Below are 12530 nucleotides of genomic sequence, written 5' to 3' on the forward strand. Positions count from 1 at the left end.
CACTACAACCTCTATACCAGGCGGTGTCAGAGGAAGGCCCTAAAAATTGTCAAAGACTCCAGCCACCCTAGTCATAGACTGTTCTCTCTCTGCTACCGCACGGCAAGCGGTACCGGAGCACCAAGTCTAGGTCCAAGAGGCTTCTAAACAGCTTCTACCCCCAAGCCATAAGACTCCTGAACATCTAGTCAAATGGCTACCCAGACTATTCGCATTGCCGCCCCCCCCCCCCCTCCACACCACTGCAACTCTCTGTTGTCATCTATGCATAGTCCCTTTAATTAACTCTACCTACATGTACATACTACCTCAACTAACCGGTGCCCCCTCACATTGACTGTATCGGCACCCCCCTGTATATTTTGTTATTAAATTTTTTACTGCTGCTCTACAATTACTTGTTACTTTTATCTCTTATACTTATCTGTATTTTTTGAAACTGCATTGTTGGTTAGGGGCTTGTAAGTAAGCATGTCACTGTAAGGTGAAACCTGTTGTATTCAGCATTTCACTGTAAGGTCTACACCTGTTGTATTCGGCGCATGTGACTAATAACATTTGATTTGATTTGAATATGCTACGGTATCAGCAATGCTAGGTAGGCAGCAATGGAGGTTCCTCAGAGGAGGAACGGGAAGACCATCCTCAGGTCATTTAATAAAAATAAAAATAGTGAAACATTAAAAAATGTATCCTTTTTAGATTAACTATACTAAATATATTCACGTCACCAAATAACTGATTAAAACACACTGGAAGGACTACAATACACTCAACAGCACCCACTAGGGACAACAATTTTCCGTCCTCTGGGTACATTGACTTGGTTCTCACCCCATTCCATAGACTTACACAGTAATTATGATGACTTCCGGAGGATGTCCTCCAACCTATCAGAGCTCTTGTAGCATAAACTGACATGTTTTCCGTCCAATCAAAGGATCAGATAATGAATCTAGTACCGAAAGCATAAGCTACAGCTAGCTAGCACTGCAGTACATAAAATGTGGTGAGTAGTTGACTCAAAGAGAGAGAAAGACAATAGTTTAACAGTTTTTTTAACAAATTAATTTCTTTTAAAAATTCTGGAGAAGCAGCAGCGAGATATATATTTCGTTGTATTTGTTTCTTCTTCTTAGTTTTCCTTTCACTTAGCTAGCTAATGAAGCTAATTTAGCCAACTCAACATCTTGACTCAGGCGCTTACTTTTTGTCTAGGAAAACGCGTCAGCGAGAGTCCAACGTTACAGAGCCCTCAGCCCACTTGTTTAACATGATTTTTGAATGACTACCTCATCTCTGTTGCCCACACATACAATTATCTGTAAAGTCCCTCGGTCAAGCAGTGGCATTTCAAACACAATGATACAGGTGTCCTTCCTAACTCAGTTGCCGGAGAGGAATGAAACCGCTCAGGGATTTCACCATGAGACCAATGGTGACTTTAAAATAGTTATAGAGTTTAATGGCTGTGATGGGAGAAAACTAGGAATGAATCAACAACATTGTGGTTATTACTCCACAATACTAACCTGATTGACAGAGTGAAAAGAAGGAAGTCTGTACAGAAAAAAAATTATTCCAAACACTCATCCTGTTTGCAACAAGGCACTAAAGTAATACTGCAAACAATGAGGCAAAGCAATTCCCTTTTTGTCCTGAATACAAAGTGTTATGTTTGGGGAAAATCCAATACAACACATTACTGAGTACCACTCTCCATATTTTCAAGCATAGTGGTGGCTGCATCATGTTATGGGTATGCTTGTAATCATTAAGGACTGGGGACTGGGGAGTTTTTCAGGATAAACAATAAACAGAATGGAGCTAAGCACAGGAACAATCCTAGAGGAAAACCTGGTTCAGTCTGCTTTCCACCAGACACTGGGAGATTCATTCACCCCAATAACCTAAAACACAAGGCCATTTCTACACTGGAGTTGCTTACGAAGAAGACAGTGAATGTTCCTGAGTGGCCAAGTTACTGTTTTGACTTCAATCTACTTGAAAATCTATGACAAGACCTGAAAATAGTTGTCTCATAATGATCAACAATTTTACACTGCTTGAAGAATTAAAAAAAATAATAGTAGGCGAATTTTACACAATCCAGGTATGAATAGCTCTTAGAGATTTGCCCAGAAAGACTCACAGCTGTAATCACTCTTAGAGATTTACCCAGAAAGACTCACAGCTGTAATCGCTGCCAAAGGTGCTTCTACAAAGTATTGACTCAGGGGTGTGAATACTTATGTAAATGAAATAATTCTGAATTTCATTTTCAATAAATTTGAAAAAAATAAAAAATAAAACTGTTTTCACTTTGTCCAAAACATATATTTAATCCATTTTGAATTCAGGCTGTAACACAATCAAATTTGGAATAAGTCAAGGGGTAAGAAACCTTTCTGAAGGTACTGTATATGTATCTACCTCAATTACCTCATACCCCTCCACATCGGCTCGGTACTAGTACCCCGTGTATATAGCCAAGTTATCGTTACTCATTGTGTATTTATTCCTCGTGTTATGTTTTCTATCTTTTTCTCTCTGCATTGTTGGGCATAGACCCGTAAGTAAGCATTTCACTCTTAGTTTACCAAGCATTGTGACAAATACAATTTGATTTGATTTTCTTCATGGCATAGTAATCCAAATGTATCATATTAGTTCTCAGTGTGTTCCCAAAAATCCAAACCCTTACCCAGTAAAGAAAATTAAGTTAAAAAATATTCTTAAGATAATTTTAGAATGAAAGGTGAAAATACGTATTTTAAGGACATTTTAAATATATATTTTCCAGACGTTAAAAATACGTATTTTACGGACGTTGAAATCAGGTTAATTTTCGGGTTCTGAAAGAATGTTGAAAAGACTTTCTCTACAATTTTTTTCATTTAAAAAAAAAAACTGTATTGTAATGTACTGCAACCTGCTGCAGTGGTTCTCAAACCTCCTCGGGGACCAATCAGAATGTAGCTGTGGCTCTGAACTTTAACTTTGGATTTCATAGCTAGCTAAAACGGTTGCCTAGCAACAGACATCTTCAGAGGATTTGTAATAAGATATCTGAGAAATTCGAAAAATAACATCATTAAATCTTAAGATATTGTTGAGGAATTCCACTTATGAACTATCTTATGAACTTTTTAAAAAGTTTTTAAGGCCTAAGGGGTGTGTGTGAGTGGTGGAGAGGGCCGGAGGGGTGTGTGTGAGTGGATGGGAGGGCCTTAAGTTGTTTTTTTTGTGAATCTGGGCCCTTGAGGATTAATTGACAAGTTGAATCAGGTGTGAGAGCTCTGGAATAGATCAATTACATGGAACTACCTAAGGTTCCCATAGAGAGGTTTGAGAACCACTACTCTAATGTATTGTGCTGTCCAAAACTTGTGAAAACAATATATGTCTATGATTGGTTCAGATTTTCGTCCGGACCAGACCAACAATCTACGTCCGTGAATGAGATTCCCTAAAAAGCACGCCACTTCGATATAGCAATGACAGATTGAAGTGTTAAATCCACTTCAATCAGTGTAGATGAAGGGGAGGAGACGGGTTAAAGAAGGATTTTTAAGCCTTGAGACAATTGAGACATGGATTGTGTATATGTGCCATTCAGAGGGTGAATAGGCAAGACAAAATATTTAAGTGCCTTTGAACTGGGTATGGTAGTAGGTGCCAGGCGCACCGGTTTGTGTGTGTCAAGAACTACAACGCTGCTGGGTTTTTCACGCTCAATAGTTTCCCGATGTGTATCAAGAATGGTCCACCACCCAAAGGACATCCAGCCAACTTGACACAACTGTTGGAAGTATTGGAGTCAACATGGGTCAACATCCCTGTGGAACGCTTTCGACACCTCGTAGAGTCCATGTAAGTCAAATCAAATGTATTTATATAGCCCTTCTTACATCAGCTGATATCTCAAAGTGCTGTACAGAAACCCAGCCTAAAGCCCCAAACAGCAAGCAATGCAGGTGTAGAAGCACGTAAGTAAGTAAGAAGTAACGTGATCCGGTACCGTGAAATTTATTATTATTGTTTTAACCTTTATTTAACTTGGCAAGTCAGTTATTAACAAATTCTTATTTACAATGACGGCCTTCCCCGGCCAAACCCGGACGACGCTTGGCCAATAGTGTGCCGCCCTATGGGACTCCCAATCACGGCCGGATGTGATACAGCCTGGATTCGAACCAGGGACTGTAGTGACGCCTCTTGTACTGAGATGTCGTGCCTTAGACCTCTGTGCCACACAGGAGTAATTTGCCACCTTTTTTGATATTGAATGTTGTTAAATCTTCAACCAAAACCAAATATTAGATTAAGGGAACCTGAGTTTACAAATAACACAAAAATATGGATACTTCTTTAATTAATTTAATTTGCAAAGTTATGCAACACCCAATTCCCCTGTGTGAAAAAGTAATTTACCCCTCAATATCTATATCTATATATCTATATATATATATAGCTGGTTATGCCACCTTTAGCTGCAATGACTTCCCGTTGATCAGTCTCTCACATCGCTGTGGAATTTTGGCCCCACTATTCCATGCAGAACCTCTTTACCTCAGCTATATTTCAAGCATGAACTGCTCGTTTCAAGTCCTGCCACAACATCTCAATTGGGATTAGGTCTGGACTTTAAACTAGGCCATTCCAAAACTTCAAATGTGTTGCTTTTATAAGCCATTTTTATGTCGACTTTGATTGTGTGTTTTGGATCATTGTCTTGCTGCGTGACCCAGCTGCACTTCAGCCCGCAGACGGTTGGCCTGTCATTCTCCTGTAGAACTCTCTGATACAGAGCAGAATTCATGGTTCCTTACTATTAAGGCAAGTCGTCCAGGTCCTGAGGCAGCAAAGCATCCCCAAACCCTCACACTACCACCACCATGCTGACCCCCAAACCATCACACTACCACCACCATGCTGACCCCAAACCATCACACTACCACCACCATGCTGACCCCAAACCATCACACTACCACCACCATGCTGACCCCAAACCATCACACTACCACCACCATGCTGACCCCCAAACCATCACACTACCACCACCATGCTGACCCCAAACCCTCACACTACCACCACCATGCTGACCCCCAAACCATCACACTACCACCACCATGCTGACCCCAAACCATCACACTACCACCACCATGCTGACCCCAAACCATCACACTACCACCACCATGCTGACCCCAAACCATCACACTACCACCACCATGCTGACCCCCAAACCATCACACTACCACCACCATGCTGACCCCAAACCATCACACTACCACCACCATGCTGACCCCCAAACCATCACACTACCACCACCATGCTGACCCCCAAACCATCACACTACCACCACCATGCTGACCCCCAAACCATCACACTACCACCACCATGCTGACCCCCAAACCCTCACACTACCACCACCGTGCTGACCCCAAACCCTCACACTACCACCACATGCTGACCCCCTAACCCTCACACTACCACCACCATGCTGACCCCCAAACCATCACACTACCATCACCATGCTGACCCCCTAACCATCACACTACCACCACCATGCTGACCCCAAACCATCACACTACCACCACCATGCTGACCCCAAACCATCACACTACCACCACCATGCTGACCCCCAAACCATCACACTACCACCACCATGCTGACCCCCAAACCCTCACACTACCACCACCATGCTGACCCCCAAACCCTCACACTACCACCACCATGCTGACCCCCAAACCATCCCACTACCACCACCATGCTGACCCCAAACCCTCACACTACCACCACCATGCTGACCCCAAACCCTCACACTACCACCACCATGCTGACCCCAAACCATCACACTACCACCACCATGCTGACCCGAAAACCATCACACTACCACCACCATGCTGACCCGAAAACCATCACACTACCACCACCATGCTGACCCCAAACCCTCACACTACCACCACCATGCTGACCCGAAAACCATCACACTACCACCACCATGCTGACCCCAAACCCTCACACTACCACCACCATGCTGACCCGAAAACCATCACACTACCACCACCATGCTGACCCCAAACCATCACACTACCACCACCATGCTGACCCCAAACCATCACACTACCACCACCATGCTGACCCCAAACCATCACACTACCACCACATGCTGACCCCCTAACCATCACACTACCACCACCATGCTGACCCCCAAACCATCACACTACCACCACCATGCTGACCCCCTAACCATCACACTACCACCACCATGCTGACCCCCAAACCATCACACTACCACCACCATGCTGGACCCCAAACCATCACACTACCACCACCATGCTGACCCCCAAACCCTCACACTACCACCACCATGCTGACCCCAAACCCTCACACTACCACCACCATGCTGACCCCAAACCATCACACCACCATGCTGACCCCAAACCATCACACTACCACCACCATGCTGACCCCTAACCATCACACTACCAACACCATGCTGACCCCAAACCATCACACTACCACCACCATGCTGACCCCAAACCCTCACACTACCACCACCATGCTGACCCCAAACCCTCACACTACCACCACCATGCTGACCCCTAACCATCACACTACCACCACCATGCTGACCCCAAACCATCACACTACCACCACCATGCTGACCCCAAACCATCACACTACCACCACCATGCTGACCCCCAAACCATCACACCACCACCACCATGCTGGACCGTTGGTATGAGGTTCTTACTGTGGAATACACTGTTTGTTTTTTCGCCAGACATAATGGGAACCATCTCGTCCAGAAAGTTGATTCAAGTTTGCCAAAAGAAACACCTGGATGCATCTGGTTCATCCTCAAGACTCTTGGAAGACAGATGATTCAACGGTTAACTTTCTGTACAAAACAAGGATCCCATTCTGCCGGGTCCCATTAACATGGTGTTAGTGACTGGTGCAGCTGTTAGGCTCTATCATCTCCAAAGAAAACATAAGTATTCAGACCCTTTGCTATGATACTTTAAATTGAGCTCAGGTGCATCCTGTTTCCATTGATCATCCTTGAGATGTTTCTACAACTTGATTGGAGTCCACCTGTGGTAGATTCAATTGATTAAACATGATTTGGAAAGGCACACACCTGTCTATATAAGGTCCCACAGTTGACAGTGCATGTCAGAGCAAAAACCAAGACATGAGGTTGAAGGAATTGTCCATAATTCTTAAAGGCTTGTTTTTGGGCTATTTCGAAGTTACACCGCGGGCGCCATGGCCTTTCTCATTTCAGAAAAAAAATCTATTTCACTGTGATCCGCAGCTGCTGACTATCAGGCAGTGAGGCAGGCTGTTACTGAGTGAGTGGATGGGAGGGCCTAAGGGGTGTGTGTGAGTGGTGGAGAGGGCCTAAGGGGTGTGTGTGAGTGGTGGAGAGAGCCGGAGAGATGTGTGTGACTGGATGGGAGGGCCTAAGGGGTGTGTGTGAGTGGATGGGAGGGCCTAAGGGGTGTGTGTGAGTGGTGGAGAGGGCCTAAGGGGTGTGTGTGAGTGGTGGAGAGAGCCGGAGGCGTGTGTGTGAGTGGTGGAGAGAGCCTAAGAGTTGTGTGTGAGTGGTGGAGAGGGCCAGAGAGGTGTGTGTGTGAGTGGATGGGAGGGCCTAAGGGGTGTGTGTGAGTGGATGGGAGGGCCTAAGGGGTGTGTGTGAGTGGTGGAGAGGGCCTAAGGGGTGTGTGTGAGTGGTGGAGAGAGCCGGAGGCGTGTGTGTGAGTGGTGGAGAGAGCCTAAGAGTTGTGTGTGAGTGGTGGAGAGGGCCAGAGAGTGTGTGTGTGAGTGGATGGGAGGGCCTAAGGGGTCTGTGTGCTGGGAGAGCACTGCTTACGCTAATCGGAACTACGAAACTTTGACATTTCCGACTTGCTAACTGGTCGTAGTTATACAGGTTCAACAAATCAGCGAGTCGGAAATTTCAGGGTTTCCTAGTTCCGACTAGCATATACAGTTGAAGTCGAAAGTTTACATACACTTAGGTTGGAGTCATTAAACTTGTTTTTCAACCACTCCACAAATTTCTTGTCAACAAACTATAGTTTTGGCAAGTCTGTTAGGACATCTACTTTGTGCATGACACAAGTCATTTTTCCAACAATTGTTTACAGACAGATTATTTCACTTATAATTCACTGTATCACAATTCCAGTGGGTCAGAAGCTTACATACACTAAGTTTACATACACTAAGTTTACATACACTAAGAAGCTTCTGATAGGCTAATTGACATAATTTGAGTCAATTGGAGGTGTATTTGTGGATGTATTTCAAGGCCTACCTTCAAACTCAGTGCGTCTTTGCTTGATATCATGGGAAAATCAAAAGAAATCAGCCAAAATTGTAGACCTCCACAAGTCTGGTTCATCCTTGGGAGCAATTTCCGAATGCCTGAAGGTATCAAGTTCATCTGTACAAACAATAGTACGCAAGTATAAACACCATGGGAAAACGCAGCCGTCATACCGCTCAGGAAGGAGACGCGTTCTGTCTCCTGGAGATGAACATACTTTGGTGCGAGAAGTGCAAATCAATCCCAGATCAACAGCAAAGGACCTTGTGAAGATGCTGGAGGAAACAGGTACAAAAGTATCTATGTCCACAGTAAAACGAGTCCTATATCGACATAACCTTAAAGGCTGCTCAGCAAGGAAGAAGCAACTGCTCCAAAACCGCCATAAAAAAGCCAGACTACGGTTTGCAACTGCACATGGGGACAAAGATCGTACTTTCTGGAGAAATGTCCTTTGGTCTGATGAAACGAAAATAGAACTGTTTTGCCATAATGACCATCGTTATATTTGGAGGAAAAAGGGGGATGCTTGCAAGCCGAAGAACACCATCCCAACCGGGGGTGGCAGCATCATGTTGTGTGGGTGCTGTGCTGCAGGAGGGACTGGTGCACTTCACAAAATACATGGCATCATGAGGCAGGAAAATTATGTGGATATATTGAAGCAACATCTCAAGACATCTGTCAGGAAGTTAAAGCTTGGTCGCAAATGGGTCTTCCAAATGGACAATGACGCCAAGCATACTTCCAAAGTTGTGGCAAAATGGCTAAAGGACAACAAAGTCAAGGTATTGGAGTGGCCATCAAAAAGCCTTGACCTCAATCCCATTGCAAATTTGTGGGCAGAACAGAAAAAGTGTGCGCGAGCAAGGAGGCCTACGAACCTGACTCAGTTACACCAGCTCTGTCATGGAAGAATGGGCCAAAATTCCCCCAACTTATTGTGGGAAGCTTGTGGAAGGCGACCCAAAACGTTTGACCCAAGTTAAACAATTTAAAGGCAATGCTACCAAATCCTAATTGAGTGTATGTAAACTTCTGACCCACTGGGAATGTGATGAAAGAAATGAAAGTTGAAATAAATAATTCTCTGTACTATTATTCTGACATTTCACATTCTTTAAAATAAAGTGGTGATCCTAACTGACCTAAGACAGGACATTTTTACTAGGATTAAATGTCAGGAATTGTGGAAAACTGAGTTTAAATGTATTTGGCTAAGGTGTATGTAAACTTCCGACTTCAACTGTGTATAGAGAGAGGAGAGAACATAGAGAGAGCGTGAGAGAGAGACAGAAGAAAGGGGTGAGAGAGGGGTGGGGGGATATAGAGAAATATAGAAATGGGGAGTGGGCTCTGCTCGAATACGTCAGAGCTGCAGGTCATTCATTGAGCCTGACAGGAAGTGAGATCATTCATAGGAAGTTAGGTCATCATGGGCTCCACTTCATCTGCAAGGCAGTTTGAGGAAGGGCCATGTTTTCTCTGATCATCAGTATGATGAAGGGCCATGTTTTCTCTGATCATCAGTATGAGGAAGGGCCATGTTTTCTCTGATCACATCAGTATGAGGAAGGGCCATGTTTTCTCTGACCACATCAGTATGATGAAGGGCCATGTTTTCTCAGACCACATCAGTTTGATGAAGGGCCATGTTTTCTCTGATCACATCAGTATGAGGAAGGGCCATGTTTTCTCTGATCACATCAGTATGAGGAAGGGCCATGTTTTCTCAGACCACAGCAGTTTGAGGAAGGGCCATGTTTTCTCAGACCACAGCAGTTTGAGGAAGGGCCATGTTTTCTCAGACCACAGCAGTTTGAGGAAGGGCCATGTTTTCTCAGACCACAGCAGTATGAGGAAGGGCCATGTTTTCTCAGATCCTCACTATCTGTGTGTGTTTTAATGTTTTACTGTTTAGAACCAGAATCCTCAATAGAATACTAAACCAAGGAGAATATATATATATAAAAAAAGAATATTTATGGTTAGAATGAGGGTTAGGTTCAGGGTAATGGGTTAGAATGAGGGGTAGGTTCAGGGTTATGGGTTAGAATGAGGGTTAGGTTCAGGGTAATGGGTTAGAATGAGGGTTAAGTTCAGGGTTAGGGTTAGAATGAGGGTTAAGTTCAGGGTAATGGGTTAGAATGAGGGTTAAGTTCAGGGTTAGGGTTAGAATGAGGGTTAAGTTCAGGGTTAGGGGTTAGAATGAGGGTTAAGTTCAGGGTTAGGGTTAGAATGAGGGTTAAGTTCAGGGTTAGGGTTAGAATGAGGGTTAAGTTCAGGGTAATGGGTTAGAATGAGGGTTAAGTTCAGGGTTAGGGTTAGAATGAGGGTTAAGTTCAGGGTTAGGGGTTAGAATGAGTGTTTACGGCGAACAGGATGTTGAATGGGAATCAATTGTTGGTCCCCAAAAGGTCCTCAAGTATATTAATAACCAACTGTATGTGTGTGCATGCGTGTGTGTGTGTCAACACAAGAGGAGATCTATGATGTTGACTTTATTGAGTTTGGCAGTGGTAATATCTCTGTCAGTCCTCTCATCATCAGATGGTATGGTAACGCCATGATGACATCACGGCTCAGAACACAATCAACTCTTTAGATAGTTCTGCTTTTTCCAATCACACGACAAATCTTATCGCTGAGCTAAGGGTTCCACTGATCTAAGACACGTTTTTAGCACAGTAAACATCTGGTGGATCAGATGGGGTTGAATCATAGGCTGATGATGTTATACACAGCCTACGAAAGGAAGGAAGGAAGGAAGGAACCCGTGAACAGCTATTTTCAGTCTTCTTACTGGAAGTTTAGTTGGTCATAATTGTTAATAAACAGACTTCAAAGAAAGAACAAACGTTTTCCGTGAACATTACAAACACATTGAGAACAAGATGGAGGAATTCTGGATGGATAATATGCAAGACCCAATGAGAAAAAACAGGTTGAATACACATTATTTCCACGTATATAAAATATTATCTGGTGACAATGCAAAAAGTCATCAATGTAAGGGAATTCATTTTTTTATTTTTTACTTTTAACCTCAGTACAATGACATGTTGACATTTTTCATTGATTTCATGTTGAATTCACGTTAGTTGACAACTCAACGAAATGTAAGTCAAAACTAAACGTTGAAGTGACGTCTGTGTCAAGTGGAGAGAAACACGAGAATAATTAAACCTATGTCTAACCTTCCAAGAGAATTGTTTTTGTGCCAATACTTTGATTAAACGCTCCAAGGGGAATCCTTGGGGAAGGACTCTACCAAAACACACTAGTGACTGTTACGGATTACTCTTTGTTTCAATGTCAACAGTCCTCTCTAACATGTAGTCATGAACATAACCCAGAACTGAACAGGACTCCCCACAGGAGAACAGCTATTTGTTCTGTACAACCTGGTGGTCTCTTGTATTTAGGCCAAACACAACACATCTCCAAATGAATTGGACAGCTAGCTAGCTAGTCTTTTCCAAGGAACTTTTTAATCCGGAACATATTGGCGCCATTTTGTGGAAATGTATCGCTTTGGACCTCATACATACCAAGCCGTCTGCCATGTCAGGGAGATGAAACAGTCGTTTCAATCTGAAGGCTACGGTTTATGCGGATGGTGAAATAAAAATGCTTTGGATGTGGTTGGTAAGGACAGCTACGGATGATATGATTGTCCATCTGCAAGTTCACCGATTCATTTCCAAGGCAATCAAACCCTTCCCATTACAGGAAGTCCGGTTTCATGTGGTTGACTTCAGGATGACAGGAGACATTTCAATGGATCCTCCTGTAAAGATATTCTCCCACACACTGTTACAATTAGGGTAAGAAAGGGAGGATATATTACTGGAAACTATCCAAGTTTACCAGTAAAGTACCAGAATGTTGGTAACTTTCAAGGATTTTATGGAATTTTATCAGATGACAACTAGTGGCTCTTTTGGGTACTTCAGATTATCACAGGGGTGTAATTATCCCTGGCCCTCTACTTCAGATTATCACAGGGGTGTAATTATCCCTGGCCCTCTACTTCAGATTATCACAGGGGTGTAATTATCTCTGGCACTCTACTTCAGATTATCACAGGGGTGTAATTATCTCTGACCCTGAAACAACACCTTGTCTAATGACCTGAAACAACACCTTGTCTAATGACCTGAAACAACACCTTGTCTAATGACCC

Source organism: Salvelinus alpinus, chromosome 1 (genome assembly GCF_045679555.1).
Source record: "Salvelinus alpinus chromosome 1, SLU_Salpinus.1, whole genome shotgun sequence".
NCBI lineage: Eukaryota > Metazoa > Chordata > Actinopteri > Salmoniformes > Salmonidae > Salvelinus > Salvelinus alpinus.